At 34.9% G+C, this 20,229-nt stretch overlaps 1 protein-coding gene across 5 annotated transcripts in view; it reads right to left on the bottom strand.

Moving 5' to 3' along the window:
- Positions 1-20,229, bottom strand: part of LOC110374150 (brain tumor protein) — a 443,804-nt gene that overhangs the window by 126,190 nt on the left and 297,385 nt on the right. For 2 of the 5 annotated variants that reach the window (XM_021331738.3, XM_021331740.3), the window contains exons 1-2: positions 19,050-19,233; positions 18,743-18,837 (exon numbers count right to left, since the gene is read on the bottom strand). The exons of 2 other annotated variants lie outside the window; for them this stretch is intronic. The gene's annotated coding sequence lies outside the window, so the exon portion shown is untranslated. Of the gene's footprint in view, positions 1-18,742; positions 18,838-19,049; positions 19,234-20,229 lie in introns of those variants that run through there. One more of the 5 variants, XM_021331739.3, reaches the window with a different exon arrangement.

The following is a 20,229-nucleotide window of genomic DNA, read 5'->3' as shown; positions in this document are numbered from 1 at the left end:
TAAGTAAACAGTGCACTCCAGTCGGCTTCAAAATGTATGACCGACTTTGCAGTTCTGAATGTACCCAAGCTTTGTTTAGCTGCGTTTGAAATAACCATAAATGTTCCGAATGAGAATTTTCGTGTCTATGTAACTATAAATCGAGGTATAAATCTTTAGTAATCACTACATAGTATAAAACAAAGTTGCTTTTTCTGTCCCTATAGCCCTATGTCCAATTTGTACGCTTAAATCTTCAAAACTACGCAACCGATTTTCATGCGGTTTTTTTAATAGATAGAGTGATTGAAGAGGAAGGTTTATATGTATACTGATGTCTGGAAATACTGATATCCCTAACGAAGCCGGTTCAGGTCGTATCATAGAGGTATATGTGAAAGTTTCTCCTCCTAAAAGAGATTGGACTATCTCTGTCCGGCTGTTGCACCAAAACTGCTGTACCGATTTATATGAAAGTTGATACACTGGCAATATGACATTCTTTTTATCCTTGTGCGGGAAGGAGTTCCCACGGCGGGTGGAACCGAAGAGATAAGCCGGTTACTCATACAATTCCAAAAACAGAGTTTAGTTTAAGTCTATATTGGTTTTATTATCATTTATTCAGATAAGAACACGGAATCGGAAATAATATAAATCGATTGAAATATTTTTATGAAAAAAATGATTCAGAAAAACCACCCGCATTCCTAAGGAATTACTTCCCGGATAAAATTATATAGCCTTTCTCTACACATGGGCTATATGGGCTGTAATCGGTCCAGTAGATCCTGAGATTAGCGCGTTCGAAAAACAAACAAACTCTTCACCTTAATAATATCAGTACAGATAAAAGATAATTATTATCAATACAAACATACCAACTTACAAGGAAAACATTAGAAATATTTCTTTTTTGCGGAAAACCCGCAAAAGGTCACAATTGTAACATTGTATGCAACACGCGATTGGGGTCACGTACCTACTTAGCGATCCGTGGTGATTCGTAATGGTTCTTCATAATTAATTATTTATTTACATAGCAACCAGTGCGTCACCACGTGTCAATTTATCAGATATAAGTTGTTTAAGATTTATTTTTGACAGTAGCTTCATATAAATTATATGTAAAATTTCAATCTCTTATCGAAAAACAAAAGATGGATCGGTTATTGAAATCCGTAGTTAACTGAAAAAATCGTAGGTAATTAATTAGTTTGGAAATTGATAAGAACTTTTAATTTATGTTGTAATGCAATGCAATATTATTTATTACTGTTTTCATGAATATTTTTCGTATTAGCGTGGGCCGACTGTTGGATTATATAAAGCAAAAACTAATACCCCTAACTTTCGATAACATTGTTCTTTGTTCTATCTGAACAATCTACTGTTTATTTAACTCTACACACCAGCGTTGCCAGACCGTACCAAAAAGTACGGTTTTCCGTACTATTCATCACACAACCGTACCACAACCGTACCTCAGTGTAGACCGTACCTTTTTCGTACCTTTTCTATATTAGTGATTTATTTTTTACTGCAAACTACAAAGGGTAAAAAAAAAATCGCCTTCTCCTGTTTTGTCATCATTATGAATTTGCGTTTAAAAAACTTTTTTCTTCCATCCAAATAAGACTTGGCTGTTTGGATTACATTCCTTGCCTTCCTTCCTCAGGAGCGATGAATTAAAAAAAAAAACAGAGCAAACAGAATATAGTCTGCGGGACTATCGCCGTTCGCCGATGTCTATAGTCAGTCTGGAACCGAGATCGAACTAAAGATAACTCATTCTCACAAGTATGTACGACGTGTGACGAAACAATACGAATCTATAGACGGAAGAAAAGTTAAGTCAAGGTAAGTTGATGTTGATGATGGTTTGCATTTTTCATGTTTTTTGTTTGCACTGCAAGAAGGCAAAGTTGTATGACTAGATGACAATGCTATTATCCTACTTCTTTTCTTATCACCACTGCCAAGGTGTGGTTCATTGCCTTTATCCATTATTATTAAATAGATACTGACAAACTTAAAATTTTATGAACTATCTGTTCCGATCTGATGGTCAAAGGTAGAACTTTATTTAATCGCCTCGAATGTTTGACATCTAAATAAATTATTTAAAAATAATAATCACCACTAGCGTCAAAACGAAACAGATAAGTTTGATGTTGAAAAATGTACGTCCTGTTTTTTTAATGTTTTATTGAGGTTGCCATCTTGTGAAATAACAACCAAATTTGGATAATTTCGAGCATTTACGTATATCACATAAATTCATTCAAGTAATTGGCTATTTGACAGTTGTAACGATGAAATATGTTCAATATGATAGCTTGTAACCAAATAATATAATTACACAATAGGTATTTCGCTTCAAAAGAAATTTTAAATATTTTATTTTTGCAAAATAGATTTGCCTTTTTATCTGTGGATTATAAGATTCGAAACGTGGTCGGCCATCTTGTGACGTCACATCTCACAGAAAATGTCAAGCAAAACGTCATCTGTTAGTTTGAAACAACGTTCACTGATTGGCGAGAAATTGACGTTTTGAAATGCGACGTCATCAAATGTCACGTGACCAGCTGTTTTCGCGTAAATTTTAAATTAATAAATACTTTTTTTACTATTAAATAACGCTTTTTTTCGTAAAAGCATAATTGTAAGAGGTTTATTATAAACGTACGTAAGTTTTTAAATATTTTTTCGAAGGCTGTCAAGTAGCCAATTGTATGTATGCATGTGATTCTAATATTTGAACTTATTATATTAAATAATAAATTATACTTCGTTTTAATATTTTTGTTTCATAACTTTTTTCTACCTATACTTACCTACATTTTAATAAGAAAATTGTTAATATTGTATTATGGTGTACGTATATACTCCGTGAACGGTCGAAGTAAAAGTTTGCGGAATGCACAGAACACAATGTATCAGATAGAAATGAAGACAATTGAAAATCTTAGTTATTTAAATTGTTAGTTGGCCTAGAAACTTTCATGAACAGATGGCGCCACCCGTCACATGCTTATATATTATATTGTTTCTATTTAGTGAATTACGCAAACTTACCTTCCCTTTCAAACTAAACTATCCGTACCTTACCGTACCTTTGCATGGTGCTGTGTGTGATGGATGGCATGTTTTTTGTCCAAACGCAGGTGTTGGGAAATGGACAGATTTATAACGAAGCGAAAACGTGACCCTCCTGATAATAATAGCTCTCAAAATAGTAACCAGCCTACTAAACCTGGTCATTCAACTAAGAAGAAATGTTTAAGTCCTAGTATCCCTGGCCCTTCATGTACTGATGCACTAATAATAATAAAACCTACCCAGCCACAAGAATCAAATCCTTCCAACGACTTCAGTTTGCTAGACGAATCAAATCTATCTAACAAAAAAAAACCACAAGCCTTACTTGATACTTGTAACGAAAATGAAGAAATCCAGATAGCAACAAGTAATGAAGAGCATAAAAAAAATATTCCAACCAAATCTAAAAAAGCATCGGATAAGACTGAAAAACATTTATATGTTTTAGCGAGAAATGGTTAGAAATTAAAGAACTTTCAGAGTGGCTAGTTTCAGACACAGTTAAAGGCACAATCAGTGCAAAATGCAAATACTGTCAAACTACGTTACCCAACCACAAGCCGCACTTGATACGACACTCTGAAACTGATAAACACAAATCAATAATGAAAGCCATTAAATCCACATCAAATATTAAAGAATCATTAAAACCATCAGATGAAGATCTCTCAGTAAAAAGAGGTGAGCTTAAAATTGCTGCAATGCTGGCTACAAATAATTTACCATTCCTCTTATCAGACACTCTAGTTAGCTTAATAGCGGACATTTGCCCCGATTCGAAAATTGCTCAGAAGATGAAGATGGGTCGTACGAAAGCAACAGCAGTTGTAACACAAATTTTAGGGCCCAGTCTTCAAAGTACTTTGCATGATTATTTAAAACAACCCGGTAATTTCTTTTGCCTAATAATGGACGAAACAACTGATGTTGGCACAAAAAAACAATGTGCGATGACAGTGATATATTGTGACAAAGAATTTAAAATAAAACAGAATTCTTCGATTTGCTGGAAATGGCCTCAGGTACGGCTGATGACTTGTATAACGCATTAATACAGAGCGTTGAAACTAAAATATCCCACTAGAAAACTTAGTGGGATTTTCTTCAGACACGACGAACGTGATGGTCGGCGAATATAATTCTGTGTTCGCCAAATTGAAAGAAAGACTTCCTAACATAGTGTGTGTCCGCTGCTCTTGCCATATGATTCATTTGGCTGCCTCCAAAGCTTGTCTACAACTGCCAAAATCAGTAGAAGATATGTTACGGAACATTGGCTCCCATTTCAGCCGCAGCCACAACCGACAACAGAAGCTTGCAGAAATGCAACGCTTCTACCAAACACAAATTCATCAGATTCTTTTGCCGGCAACAACCCGGTGGCTTTCTTTAAAGGCATGTGTCGACCGAACGCTGGAACAGTATCCTGCACTGGAAGCCTATTTCAGACTTGAAATAGTGGAAGATCCGTCCAGAATAACTGAAAGTATCATTTTCAGTTTGCGTAACCAGTTTACAAAATTTTATCTCGAGTTCATGGCATATGTGCTAGACCTGCTAAATGACTTCAATATTACTTTTCAGTCTGAATCGCCATTACTTCATAAACTGAAACCTGCCGTAGAAGGGCTCATCCGCACAATTGCAAGTAACTTCATTGATTTACATCACGTCAAAAACACGCCTCCTCTAGAGATCGAACATAAAAACCCAAGGTTGTACTTGCCTTTGGAAAATTTGTACCTTGGTGTTTCTGTGGACTCAAGCCTCAAGGAGGTTCAAAATGATGTTAGAAAAGAGGACCTGGAAAGATTCAAACTAGATTGCCTGGCATTTTATGTTGAAGTAATAGAACAAATAAAACAAAGATTTATATTTACAGACCCAATATATGACATAATCCAAATAGTCGAACCAAAAATTATAAAATCGTTTGATCCACAAATGATAACTTCAATTTTAAACAGATTTCCTTTTTTAGCCCCCACATATCTGAATAAAAGTGCATTAATAAACGAATGGCGGGAGTACTGTTTATTAGATCTGGCAAGTGTGGACGACAGTATATCGATTCAAATGAATGCTGCTGATTTTTGGACAAAAGTATTTAAATTAAAGGACATAGCTGGTACAGAAAAATTCAAAAATTTGAAAATCCTGATAGGATTTCTATTAATTCTGCCTTTTTCTAATGCCTCAGTGGAAAGAGTATTTAGCAAACTAAAGCTGATAAAGACTGAACATCGGAATCGTCTCAATACCGAAACTATTGCTGCATTAATGGCTATTAGTTCATCTATACAGCAACAAGGTGGTATACACAATTTTGAACCCAGCTCTTCTATGTTAAATAAGAAGATAAAGTACTAAAATTAATTTGATTCAGTAGTGACGGATTTCGCTGATAAAGTAAACACCTAAATACAACATCAAATTACCTTTTTTGTAAATTTTGAAAACTAATGATTTCGAGATGAATAAATATTTATCTGTAGAGAAATATTACTAATTTTGTAGATTGAAATGAAAACTATTAACTTGCATTGAGCATGGGTGCAGGCTAAGTATTAAGTATTTTGGAATGAAGCAAAGCATATCTACAAACGGAATGACACATATCCAAACTATTGGAGCTTCAAGCATGTATTAGCAAGTTATTTATTTATAAACTCGTGGTAAGTCAAATTATTATTTTACAATTACAGTCTGTTGAGAAACTAATAGAAAATAATGAGACTCATACTTTCTTCGACTTTCTGTCACATTTGACACTAAAATATGGACACAAATTATTTAGATGGGATTTTCTTAGTTCCTAAAACATTATTTTCATAATTTTTTTGACAAACAACTTGTTTTCGCTGTAGGATATGAGTAGACTATAGCATTTTTCAACATTTTAGCAAAACCGTACTACTATGATAAATTATTATCAAAAAAATTTTTAATTCACTGCATCATTAACGAATATAATGACTTTACTCCTTTCCGTAACTCTATATTGATTTATAACCTCATTTCTCTAATTGATTTACGAATGAATTTGTTCGATATTGGCAATCGGTAATAATGTTCTACTTTACCATATCGTTCTGAACATTCGATTCCCTATCGCTTTTTTTCCAACCTATGGTCGCAGACAGCCAACTCGAAGAAAAATAAAACTGATCTAGTTCTTGCAGAAGTATCCCGACCTAACCGTACCTTGAAGTTAAAAACCGTACCTTTTTAGAAAGCCAACCATCCTTTTTTGGGAAATCATACTGGCAACACTGCTACACACACTGCGTCACGGGATCTTGTTAGACGGACGTATTGCTTCCAAGTACCATTTAAAGTATAGAATAAATATTTCAATATCAAATTAGTATATTATTTCTTTTAATCCCATACCTCCTATAGGTTATGGGCCCAGTGCGAAAAAGGACATTTAGTAGTGAGAACATTCAGTAGTGCGTAGTGACAGTAAAGTGCATAGTTGTAAATAAAAATAAAGTTGTGACAATGGAAAAAGTGAAAAGAAACATTAAGCCTTTTAATGGAGAAAAGTACAGTGTATGGAAATTTAGAATTCGTACACTGCTTTCAGAGTTAAACTTGCTCAGTGTTATTGACGAAGAAATTCCTGGAACGCGATCCGCTGAGTGGGAAAAGAATAATAAGGCAGCCAAAAGTATTATAGTCGAATATTTGGCGGACTCATATCTTAATTATATTAATGAAAATGGGACTGCTCAAGCAGTTTTAAACATTTTGACGCGATCTATGAAAGGAAAAGTGTAGCAACTCAATTAGCGCTGAGAAAACAATTATTGGGATTAAAATTAAAAGCCGATATACCCTTGATCAAACACTTCTCAACATTTGACGATCTGCTGACAGAATTATCAGCTGCTGGAGCTAAATTAGAGGAAACGGACAAAGTAGCTCATTTATTACTTACTCTCCCGAATACATATGATGGCGTTATCACTGCAATTGAGACACTATCTGAAGAAAATATCACTCTCGGTTTTGTAAAACTAGACTATTAGATCACGAAGTAAAATTAAAAACGAGAGTCGTGATACCAGTTTAAAGATACTCCATGTTGAAGAAAAATATAATAAAACAGATACAATCGCACAAAACAAAACTATTTGAAGAATACAACATTCAAGAAAACAAACAAACAAAAATTTGTGAAATGTCATTACTGTGGACGCAAAGGACACAAGAAACAGGATTGTTTCTATTTCAAAAGACAGACAAATATACAAAACAATGCCCCAGAAAGGACAAGACAAGTCCAAACTATTGCCCTGCAAGAGGGAACGACCTCGAATTCTTCTTTTTCAGGATTTGCGTTCATGACAAGCGCATACCATTATGAAAAAGACCACTGACAATTAAATTCCTATTAGATTCAGGAGCGTCTGATCACATCACAAATAGAGATGATCTCTTCACATCGTTTGAATGTTTAAATCCTCCTTTAAAAATTTCAGTAGCTAAAAACAATACATTTATTTCAGCAACTAAAAGGGGAAACATAAATCTTATCAGTCAAACAGGAGTGCAAGGAATACTTACAAATGTATTGTTCTGTGCCGAAGTACCATATAATTTAATATCGGTATCAAAGATGCAGCAAGCAGGATTCACCATAATATTTGATGACAAAGGCACACAAATTACAAAGGAAGGTAAAATCATCATGAAAGGTAAGACATTGAATAATCTTATAGTTCTAGAGTTTAAAATACCAGTAATAAAAGGGGAATCCGCTTCCCAAGCATGTTATGTTAATGAAAATAAATATGAATTATGGCATCAACGCCTAGGACATATAAGTAAAACTAAATTCCTGCAGTTAAAATGTCATAATATGATTGATGACTTAAATGAAATAAATACCGTAACTCCAAATGATAAGTTGTGTGAAGCATGCATAAATGGGAAGCAGACTCGCCTGCCTTTTAATAAAGTTAAAGACAAAAGTTACATTAAACGCCCTCTGTTTATTGTGCATTCAGATGTTTGTGGTCCTATAACACCTCCAACAATAGATAACAGAAATTATTTTGTTTTATTTGTTGATGAATACACACATTATTGTGTGGTGTATATGTTAACTTACAAATCAGAAGTGTTTACAGCTTTTAAAGACTATGTCGCTAAAAGTGAGGCTAAATTCAATTTCAAAGTAGTAAATCTTTATAGTGATAACGGTGGTGAATACTTATCCACCGAAATGAAAAACTACTGTAGAGAAAGAGGCATAAGCTATCATTTAACAGTTCCTAGGACCCCACAGTTAAATGGTGTTGCAGAACGTATGGTTCGCACAATAACAGAAAAAGCTCGTGCTATGTTAAATGGCACTAAAGCATCAAAACGTTTTTGGGGAAATGCAGTTTCAACTGCAGTTTATTTAATAAATATTACGCCTACGAAAGCTTTAAGTCAATCAAAGACACCATACGAGATGTGGCATGATAGGAAACCAAGCGTTAAAAATCTCAGAGTTTTCGGTTCAACTGTATATGTTCATAATAAAACCAGTAAAACAAATTTGACAATAGGTCGTGGAAAGGAATACTGGTAGGTTATGAACCCAATGGTTATAAAGTTTGGAATACAGAATTCGAAAAATATGAAACTGTAAGGGACGTTGTAATTGATGAGACTAATTTTATCGAATCTAGGCCTTCATTACGACCTGAACGGAATAATAATACATATTCCCAAGACGAAACTGATAATGACTCCGTAACAAAATCAGTGTCTTATAAGTCTCATAGTTCTGGCCCTAAATCAGATAGCTCTCAATCTGATGAATGCAGTACAAGTAAAATTCGAAAAATCGGTAGTCATGAAATACCGAATGAACCTGAAAATGAATCTGAGAGTAGTTTGAAACACAAAAATCAGGATAAACCTGATGAATTTTAAATTTACGAAGAAGTGAAAGACTGAAAACATGTTCGCGTAAATCATATAATGAAAATGACTATGATGTCTATAGTGCGTTATCCATCACAAGTAATATACCAAAATCATTAAATGAAATTAAATCTCTGAACGATAGGAATCAGTGGGAAAAAGCAGTCAGAGAAGAACTCAATTCTCTTAAGAAAAATAATACATGGACATTAGTACCAAAACCATTAAATAAAAATATTGTAGACTGTAAATGGATATTCACTATTAAAATGACGTTTCAGGTCAACCTTCAAGATATAAGGCACGTCTTGTCGCTAGAGGTTTCAGTCAAGAATATCTTAGTGATTATAATGAAACATTTGCACCAGTTGCTAGAATAGCAAGCTTTAGATTCTTAATTAGCTACGCAAATCAATATAATTTACTGATTCATCATATGGATGTAAAAACAGCATTTCTAAATGGTACACTAAAGGAAGAAATCTACATGAAAGTTCCTGAAGGTGTAAAATGTAAAGATAATTACGTATGCAAATTAAACAAAGCTCTTTATGGCTTAAAACAATCAGCTAGATGTTGGTACGAAACATTTGAACAATGTCTCAAAGAAATAGGTTTTCAGAACTCCCCAGTAGATAGGTGTATATATATGAAAGGTAAAGGAGACATTTCTAAAAATATTTACGTAATCTTGTACGTCGATGATTTAGTTATAGCATGTGCAGATTTGCAAACAATGAATAATTTCAAAGCATATTTAATGACTAAATTCGAAATGACCGACTTACACGATATCAAATTATTTTTGGGCATTAAAATAGAGAGACACCATGATAAAATTACTTTAGACCAAAGTGCTTACATTAAAACCGTTTTGAATAAATTTAATATGAGTGATTGCAATCCTATAAACACACCGATGGAGCTTAAATTAAACTATGAAGCTCTTAACGCTGATAAGAAGTGTGACGCACCATGCCGTCACCTGATCGGTTGTTTAATGTACATTATGCTTTGTACGCGTCCGGACTTAAGTACATGCGTAAATATTTTAAGTCGGTACACAAATAAGAGCAATAAAGAATTGTGGTTATGCTTAAAGCGAGTTTTAAGATATATCAAAGGCACAATTGATTTGAAGTTAACATATACAAGAAATAATTACAATAACATCCTAAGTGGATATGTCGACTCAGATTGGGGTGGCCACGATTGTAATGATAGGAAAAGCACTACTGGATATGTGTTTAAATTATTTGATCAAAATACAATTACATGGTGTACAAAGAGACAAACATCAGTAGCGGTCTCGTCTACTGAATCCGAATATATGGCTTTATATGAAGCTGTTAAAGAAGCATTATGGCTTAAGTCTCTGGCAGAAAGCATAAACTTAAAATTAATAAGCCCATTATTTTATATGAAGATAATAACGGATGTATTAGCATAGCTAATAATCCAACAAGTCATAAAAGGTCCAAACACATAGATATAAAATATCATTTCTCTAGAGAACAAGTTGAGAAAAATGTAATAAAATTAAATTATATTTCCACAGGTAACCAGTTGGCAGACTTGTTGACAAAACCTTTACCAGTCGTGTCTTTTATAAGACTGAGAAAAGGATTGGGTATAGAATAAGTTTTAATTTAAGTACAATTTCATTATGAAATGGTCTGATCAGGTTTTTCTGGGTTTTCCCTGATCCTGTGCAGCAAATGTTGGACCATTATTGTACAGTTGTCCCAGACCTTACTTGGAAGTATAATATGTTACGTCGTATTTATAAGTTGGTATTCACTTTGTAATGTTGAATTGTAGACTAGATACTGTATAGTAAACTAACGAATGACTAAAAGTTAGGGATTAATTTTTGAGGGGGCGTGTTGGATTATATAAAGCAAAAACTAATACCCCTAACTTTCGATAACATTGTTCTTTGTTCTATCTGAACAATCTACTGTTTATTTAACTCTACACACACTGCGTCACGGGATCTTGTTAGACGGACGTATTGCTTCCAAGTACCATTTAAAGTATAGAATAAATATTTCAATATCAAATTAGTATATTATTTCTTTTAATCCCATACCTCCTATACCGACGATATCAAAGTTTTCAGTGGGTCACGCAGGATAAGATTAGCATATTTATGTACGAGGAAATACCCTCTTTCCTCGAATTTAATTGATTAAAACTGTTTATCATACTTTACTTTGTTAAATAGATCAAATGATGCGGAAAAAGTTATAAAATACCTAACATATGTACATGTAGTACATATACTTTAAATTCAATTAAAGCGTAGTGACTAATTCTGATTACTTCAATACTTCAATATTATATAAATAAAGTAAAAAAATCTACACATGTAAAAAGGCGGTGCAAATAATATAGGTATTATAAGTAGGTACATAATAAGATTAGTCACACCACTATTTTTCTAGTAATTTATTCAAATGTTAGGAAAATTTTAACTAATATGGCAACCCGGCTATACAGTCTTAACATTACTTACATAAAAGGACTTCCCTATTATAATGTTCCGTTTCTATGCAGTGAGAAAAATAATTAGCAAGACTTGACACTAGGTTCTATATGTCATTTGATCTAATAATGTTTTACTAAAGGTTGATGCGATCGGTATTGTAATATTTAGGAACGTATAATAACATCATTTGAACATGTTGGCCGGTAGTTCGTGCTTATCAACGGACGTACACTCTGATACGTTGTTATATTGTTCGTAATTTAATATAATAGTTACAACTGCAAATGTATGTAAACAACCAACTTGTAGATCCTACTATAAACAATATTACTGATCCTTGAATTCCAATAAGGAGAGGAGACATTATTGAATACATTAAAATTGTTTATTAAAGTCGTATATTATCCTGACACAGTGCGTCCACACGAAGTTGTCGCGGACAAAATAAAAATTATATTTATTATGCGCATAAAAACGATGGTCTCGCGAGCGCGTCGTCTTGACGTCCACGTCCGACGCGCCTCCCGGTTAGATAACGTGAATTATTATTATTACCCGCTCACGTTTCCACGTAAAACATATGAACAAAGTAACAAAAAAAGATTCCGAGACTTTAACACAATCGAGACACCCCATCGGACTACGATACACGAAGAAAACATAAAAAAAATGTTTAATACCACCTCTTTATATCCGCGATAAAACATTGGCCTCTCTAAATTGAGACATTTTATTATTAGAAATACGATTTTGACAGTCGTAAAGCAACGTCGATCCAAAGTTATTATATCAGTTTACGAGTCGAAATATCACAATACGGCCTAGGAATAAAGCCAGAATTTCAAATTACAGCACAAGCGAAACTCGATTCTGAAATATTTAAAATTTTATGCCCAGAGGGAGTGTGATTTGTCCCACTGGGCGACGCCGCCCGTCTTCCGTTTTCCGCGTTGACTGCGAGCCAATGTCATTGCCATTCTCTTCGCAAGGTTATAGTTACGGTGCGTATTCTAAATCCGTCACTTGCGAAAACGTCTGATTGAAGAGATTGGCTTTGCAGTGTGCGCGAGATGGCAGCACATGCTGATTTGGCTGGTGCTACGTGGTTGTGAGTCACGTTTTTTCGTCTGTGACGCAGTTTTCCTGTCGCCCGCTGCGTACGACCATGACATTTGGATGTCTGACCGATTGCACGGCCTTCGCTCGCGGTCATCAACTCCGCGTGTGAGTCGGTACCTTACCTTACGCTGCGTTTTCACTAGTCAACGCAAGTTCCCTCTCGCTCGCACTTGTGTAAACAGAGGCCTACGGATAAAGAACGCTCGTTTGTTCCTCTACCTAAGCGTAAAATGTAGACTCGTAACATGTAAAATAGCTCTAAAATGGATGTTACTATGTACTTTTAAGTAAGGTAAAAAAACATTATTGTGAGTAATTCGGTTGGTTTGTCAGGCGGAATGGAATTTTGAGGCAGGAAATTGCCCGTGCTTGATGTAAATCTATTCGATCTACTATAATAGTAGACAAAAACAGTTTAGTTATTAAAACAATGGCTATAATTACTTGAGCAAAAACACCTTTACTGCGGAGTAATGTCCTTTAAAGTACCTTCCAGAATACGCATGTTAGTGGAGCGAAAAAAAAACTGCGAGAGAATTTCAGCTCTTACTTAAGTTGGTATTTTCTTTTCTCTTTTTATTACAACATTGTTCATTACTTATGGGTGAAGAAAAATCCTATTAAGTTCGCAATTTCTGTGTGAAATTGTATTCATCACGAAAAATAAAATTTTTACTAAAGAAACAGGTCCCTAAGTTTCAGTTTGTCAATAGCCGGTTTAGACAGCAGTTTTTGTTAAGGTGAAATTAAATTTATCATACCTACACCCATGTTACGAACATTATTATTAATGACTTCACTAAACTAAGACCACACACAAACAACATTAACTGTTGGTTCGAATAGACCATTAACAACGGATTTAACTACAAAGTGTGGAGCGGTTGCAAATCGTCTGCGACTTACAATATGGCTTATAGATACCAAGAAAGGCAGCAAAATGTTTGCGGAACTATTTACAAGGAAACGCAAAGCGTTCTATGTTATATCAACAAGGTTAGCAGCGAAGGTGGTTCAGATAGTTGAGAAATATTTCTCGACGACAAGCTCCATTTAGACTGTCTCAAAGATAAAGTCGATTAAACGTCTAAGCGTTCAGTTGTCGGAATAAAAGCGTGTGATTTATATGATGGCGACGTGACAATATGACTCGACTAAGATCCGTCACGCTAGGCCCAAAAACAATTGTTCCGTGGGGTCACAAGCCGAGTCAACGCTCTTTAAAAGATTGTATCTTTGTTCGGAAGATTCTAGAAAGAAATGCGTACGTGGCTGGAATTTGTATATAAAATCATCACCACGTCAGTTCAGGATTATATCTCGTTCAATTTAAATAGTACATACAGAGTGTTTACGCACTTGGCCGGCTAAAAAATTGGCATCGTTTTCTGGAAGAAATACACTTCATAAGCAACAGTATAATTCATTCAGTTTTCAAGCAAACTTATTTAAGGAAACAAATTAATTTTAGACATGATCTCGCCGATCATATTCTGAATGCCTTTGTTATCGCAACTCGTGTTCCTGGAAACATTATCAACTGTGCACTACTAAAGTACAGCAGCGGCTCGGCATTACAAACATTCTGAATTAAAATCTAAAGCAATTAGTTCATATACCCCAATACACTTTGTAGTAAACATGGCCGTTACAAGAGAGCAACGGAATCAACAAAGAGACGTATGACTAATTTTACGCGCTACATAAGTATGAGTCAACGGGCTAGTACTAAATCAGCACGAACGAGGCTCAGGCCTGAGAACTAACTTGCGTGGCGTTACGCTTCTTGAACAAAGAAAAAGGGGATGTTAAAACACGGCCAATGACTATACTATAAACTCTGAGAATTCGTATCTACCCAGCCTAATGAGACACGCCCTTCCTCCCGTGTGACATTTACGAGTACCTCGGAGATAGGTAACGAGGAAGAAGGTTGGAGGTCTTAGTAGTTTGGACGATGTTCACAAATCAAAAGGGGAAGGTGGGTTAGAAAAAGAGCTGCGTCGGTGACTGATGACTCCGATTCCCATGTCTGTTAAAAGCGATTAGTTCGTAATTGCCAGCCGGTTGAACGGGAGTGATCGCACTGTTTTTATCAGTTTTTTTCGGGAGCCGAGGTAATAAATTGTTGAGAACGGAGTGCTTTTCAAGTAACCAATTTTGTGGATTGCTACTTTCTAGAAGTAAGAATGTGTTCACATAATACTGTATTACGCAGTTTTAAAACGTCATTCCGATGCAGGATCAGCACATAATGTAACATGATTTTTGCCGTGTGGCATTTTTTTTTGCTTGTTAATGCATTCGCTTATCTATTCACCTACTTGCATAAGAGTAATTTGTTCTAATACAATCTAATGTGCATTTCGTTACATAACAATAAATTGAGGATATTTGAAAAGTTTAGAGAACAACAATCAAACTGACAGAATGGTATGCCGCAGTTTTATGTTTTTTTTTTTTAAGTGAATCATTCAATTTCACGTTTTATGCGCATTAATAAAACCTTCATAGAATTTATAACCATGGTCATTGAACCAAATGGGTGTGCAGTAAAATTTAAAAAAGGAACGGTCGTCATGACAACAGTAATAATAAACTTTGCCCTACGTACTGGCTAATTGAATGATTGCTTGTAATTGCAGTAGCCCTTTTGTTAAAGTACCGAGCGTGCGGTTTAACGGTCACATAGTAATTTGAAAGGGAAAATTATATTGCTAGACAGACAGACAGAAATGCAAGTGATCAAAAGTGGGGGAGACGGTCTGATTGGTTCGAACTCTGCACCATTGGGATAGGTCAGTTACGCTAGGAGCATAGTCGGGAAAACCTAGTAATGCGTCATAGTGTGTGGCAGACTGGAAGGTAGTAATTTAGGAAACCGGTTTAATTTGTGGTCGTTTACATGTGACAATGTGTGTGGACCATGACATTAGACTGTTTTTAAATGCCTTAATTTATTTTTAGGTGTGAGGCCTGTGCCCAGCAGTGGGACGATAAAAAGGCTGATGATAAATGGGTAATTGGTTAATATAGTAGTTATTCATTTATGTAAAATATGAACCTAATTACAGAAGTACGGAATAATTCGCTTACTCATTACATAAATATATTGTTTGAAATGACTACGAGCGGAAAGCATTTAATAAAATATACCTTGTTTGTGTAAGATAGGAATAACATTTCCTATTTGAATCATAATAATATTATTAATACTAGTAGCACGCCATTTTAATTACTGAATAATCCTGGCTTGATATAAATTTAATTACTGTTTAAGGCCACGCATAGACAACTCTGATTGTTAGATGCTAAAGGAAATACCTAATTTGTCTCTAGTCTACACTTATTATATAATAAAGAGGATATATTTTTTTGTTTGTCTGTTTAACGCACTTTCTACTCTTTGATTTTGAAAAGTGAATACGTAATAGTTCCTTTCAATTTTCCTCGAATTAAGTGCCTAAGCGTATCTTCCCTCACAGAGTTTGGTTTTAAATTGGTCCTACATCACTTTTATTTCACAGATAGCTTTATAATTAAATATTTATCTTCAGTTTTAAGTGTTTCACGTTTATTTGTCGGATGTAGAGGATGCGGGCTTGTCAAATTAACATCGAAAGATTAAAGGATGTACGAATTCGCACGATCATTTTTCTTAATGTGGATATCCGTGCTAGATTAGAAATTACGCAATGTACGTCTGAACATAGGTATGTAACGGAATGACCTTTCTAGAAATGTAGATGATCGAAAAATAAGCTTTATATTGAGATTAATTTTATAAATCCCACTATAAGGCAAGAAAACTTCCCAAAGGGCTCAAATTAAGTGAGAGTGTACAATATGATAAATAGAATGGAAAGATATTTGAGTTATGAACCGAAGAGAACTCTTTGAACTTCAGATATAAGAAGCTCCCCCTCATGAACCAAAGACAATCAATCAACGCGACCGGAGAGGTTTGCATTTCATTAAAAGGGGCTATGAATAACAAGTGTCGTATCTGGTTTGAGATCTTTTTATAGTCTATGTCGTGTGTATTCTCAGAATGTGTGTTGACACTTATTTCAAGGTTAGGGCTGGTTGGCATCGGGAGAATATAGGTCTTACATGAACTTCCTATTTCCTTTCTGTGGCCATGATAATGCAAAATATAATGGAGATTGGAAGCTGTTGTCAAGTGCCTGTTAAGAGCTGTTCAGTTAGAAATGAGGAAGATGTCTTATGAAAAAATGTAACGGAATGAACGAAAGTAAATAAGGATAATCACTTATTGCTTTCTACTGGATTACCTGAGTATTGTTGTCTGTTTTCCGTGTGTCAAAATTCAAAATGAATTTGTGTGCAATAAAAAGTAAATAAAATATTCATGGAAAAATAGGTATTACTAAAGTGTATACCTTTAGCTATTTTTATATGTATAGCAACGAGTATTATTATTTAAGTTATTTACCATAATAAGTTTTTTTTTTAATTTATATTGAAAGTAAAATGCACCAGCTGCTTCCTTTGTGTCAAGGGAATCAGGCTGCAACTGAATGCAAGCAGTAGGTCCATGACATCGGTCTTTAAGACACTCAGCCGAACTAAATGTCAATAACAAGATTTTTTTGTACTTAATAATTTAAAATAATAAAGTAAACAGCTAGGTACCTATTACTTGTATGAAACTACAACTGATGTAAATAATTTGCATTGATATGTAGGCAGAAACCATACGTATCAGGAAGTCTGTATTGAACAAAGGAAATGTCGTTTTATTGATTTACAATCTGTGGTCTAAGTAAAGACAATTTTGAAAAAAGTCTATTGTTTTTTGGAATGATAGTACCTATTTATTTATTAAGGGATAAAATAGTTTCTAAAATCTGTAGGTTAACTTAATAGTTAGGTAGGTATTTATTCTCTTAAAAGCTAAGTTACGAATTCTGATCTAAATAATTTAGAATCTAGATCAATTTTAGTTCCTAGAAGGCAGGTAGACAGACCACTTTAATTACCAAAGTTCTACCTAGCTCAGACAAAATCTTTGTCACAATAGCAATGTTTTACTAATGAATAACTTGTTTTAATATCTTAAAAGTAGATCTTGGGGCTATAAAATTGCGTAGGCAGGTAGGTAGGTAAATAATAAAAGTATAATAGGCTGTAGTACTTTATAAGACACTATGCGCAAATGCGTGGGTGATGGGTACTCAACTCAGCAATTACCATGTTCAAGATATGGTTAATGAACTGTAGGTAGGTAGGTTATTGCCAAAAATGGTAGAAATGTATCATAATTTTGAGTTCATTGTGTATAGACTGGTAATTTTAAAATGAATACAATACCTACAGGATAACAAACACGACCGACAAATTCATTAACAAAACATTACAATAAATCATTTGCGTAGATAAAATGACTTGATAATCAGACGAGATATAACCTTGAACGGTCGACTAGTGGGCCGTTCACCCTAATTTATCAATAAAATAAAATAACCTACACTCACTGGCAAGTCTGACGGATATTTCTGATCTATGAACTACAGCGTACCTAAAATAGTTTTGTTTGAAAACAGACCGGCGAAAATATTCTACTATAACAACACAAGCATTGCCAACGAATAAGAGCAACAAGTAACCGATTTATTCAGACGATTTGAAAGGCTTCGACATCAAATGTCATACAAAAGGTTATAGCATTATATAAGGCGAACCGATGCCTTGCTTTGACATGCAACACAATAGTTTAATTACATACGAATACACGGATAAACGTTACGTAAGGTACACGCAATTTGCGCAAAAAATAGCTTCTTACCTACTTAAGCATAGACAATGAGGTCAATGACACAAAAACGGATTACGCTTCGTTTCCGTGCGACAGATACGTTGTAGGCATTTCAAATTGTAATTAGTCATGCGGACGCCGGTCTAATCTATGGACTAGGATTTCAAATTCAACGTTTTAAAACTTCTATCAAATTATCAAAAAAAAAACGGGTGGTCGAAGAAAAATTCAAATTTTGAACGTTTTTTAACACATGTTTTAGATTAATAGATAAAACAATTAAAAAGTATGACCCGTAGGCGTGTAAGTGTGAACCTATGAATGAATTTCTTGTTCAAACATACCTGTAGCGAGTCGAATGAAGATCGTTCACCTTCCGACAATGTAAACCTTTGTTTCAACACAAGTCAACGGCTCCCAATCAATCCCAACAGTTTATCTGGAAATAGAAACGACTTATTCAATGTGGGTACTCCGCTTTATGATTCATCCAACGCGTTCAACTACTCGTTTATTAATAAAATCCCTACATTACGAGGGATAGTAGAAAAAAAACGAAACACATGCCTATAACTACAGATGTAAACAATGAACATGTGTAGACAAGACGGGCGGTTACAAAAAATCCCAACTTCAAAAGGGGATACCAACCGTTCACGTTAGATAAAAATCACGTTCACAGTATGTCCACAAACACGTAAAATTTAACAGCGCACAAGAGGCGGTATGTCGTACCGGAACAAAACTAGTTTATTTTTCCGATCGCATCGCAGAGAGCGACAATCGTCCGACCTCAGCAGTGGCCGGCGCGAGACTGAGCGACGGTAGCGCCCTCTCCGGCGCCCCGGCTTGTGCGTGTGTGCGTGCCCGTGCCTGCCGATGTGGGGGTGCCGCCCTGTGCGCCCCGTGTCGCTCCGGCCCGTTTATTTATTTTCGAGTGTGGGGTGTTCAGTGTACAAAAATGGTGCATTCATCATACGAACACGACCGCATCGAAGATCCAGCTCGGCCAATTACAAGCGTACAAGGATAAGAGCGTTTTTAAAACATAAACGTCTTTTTTTAAACGGCCGTGAACCGAGCATCAGCCGGTCATTGCCACAGGCGTCAATATAAAAATATTCACGTCACAATAACGCGCCGTGTTTTTATACTTTTCATATTATTCTTTTATCTAATTGTTATTAGTAAATTGTCCGGATACACCTGGAACACGTTTTATGTGACCTCGGGTTTTACATTTTCTTTACGATACAGGTAAGGATTAGTAGGTAAACACCTAGAGTGCCTAGGTACTAGTAGGTATTACGACCTATATTTTTTTGACATCATAGAAAAATATATTTTACTTTACTGGTAAGTAAAGGTTTTACTAGGTATGTTGTGCCTACCACGTTATGAAATGTATTTTTAAAGTACTTACCGCATTTCGCATTTTTCATATTGTATCATTTGTTTGTAATAAGGGATTGAAAAAGAACATGTACCTAAGTACCTATGTCAATTCAATTGACCCCTGCCTTATACCTACCTACTTAATTATTTAATTTAAATATTACTCACAAGATTTATCTACTTTATGACTGATCAAAAATATAAATGGGTACCTATATCAATCTATTTCATAGTAGGTAGGATCATTACTCAGCGTCTTCGATCGATTACGAAACAATAGAATCGATTCAAAGATTACACAAAAAGACTTTATCGATCATCGGTGGTTTTAGTGAGAATATCATTCTTACAACGTTTTCTTGATGGGTTATGCAGAAAAACTATAGCTAGGAAACGTTTATAGGTATAAACGAAATAATGATTTAATCATGTTATT

The sequence above is a fragment of the Helicoverpa armigera genome, chromosome 19 (genome assembly GCF_030705265.1).
Source record: "Helicoverpa armigera isolate CAAS_96S chromosome 19, ASM3070526v1, whole genome shotgun sequence".
NCBI lineage: Eukaryota > Metazoa > Arthropoda > Insecta > Lepidoptera > Noctuidae > Helicoverpa > Helicoverpa armigera.
This window is presented reverse-complemented; position numbering and strand designations above follow the sequence as displayed.